We start from the raw sequence: 815 nt of genomic DNA on the forward strand, positions 1-815 counted from the left end.
CACCCATACACACACCCAATCCACACTTCCACACCACACACAAACACACCACCTCCAGCCACCCATTACACACGACCTCCAGCCACCCATACACACACCTCCACCCACCCATACACACCCATACACAACCCACCCACACCTCCACCCACCCATACACACACCTCCACACCCATACACACACCTCCACCCACCCATACACACCCTCCACCCACCCACACACACACACCTCCACCCACACACACACACCTCCACCCACCCACACACACCTCCACCCACCCACACACACCTACACCCACCCACACCTCCACCCACACACACCTCCACCCACCCATACACACTCCACACACACCCATACACACACCTCCACCCACCCATACACACACCCACACACACCCATACACACACCCACACACACCCATACACACACCCACACCCACACACACACCTCCACCCACCCATACACACACCTCCACCCACCCATACACACACCCACACACACCCATACACACACCTCCACCCACCCATACACACACCCACACACACCCATACACACACCCACACCCACCCATAAACACACCTCCACCCACCCATACATACACCCACACACACCCATACACACACCCACACACACCTCCACCCAGCAAACACACACCCACACACACCTCCACCACCCATACACACCCATACCACACCACACACACCTCCACCCACCCATACACACACCTCCACCCACCCATACACACACCTCACTCACCCACACACACACCTCCACCCACCCACACACACCTACACCCCACCCATACACACGCCCATAC

The sequence above is a fragment of the Petromyzon marinus genome, chromosome 67 (assembly GCF_048934315.1).
Source record: "Petromyzon marinus isolate PM22_M1 ecotype Great Lakes invasive population chromosome 67, UKy_Petmar_22M1.pri1.0, whole genome shotgun sequence".
Classification (NCBI taxonomy): Eukaryota; Metazoa; Chordata; class Hyperoartia; order Petromyzontiformes; family Petromyzontidae; genus Petromyzon; species Petromyzon marinus.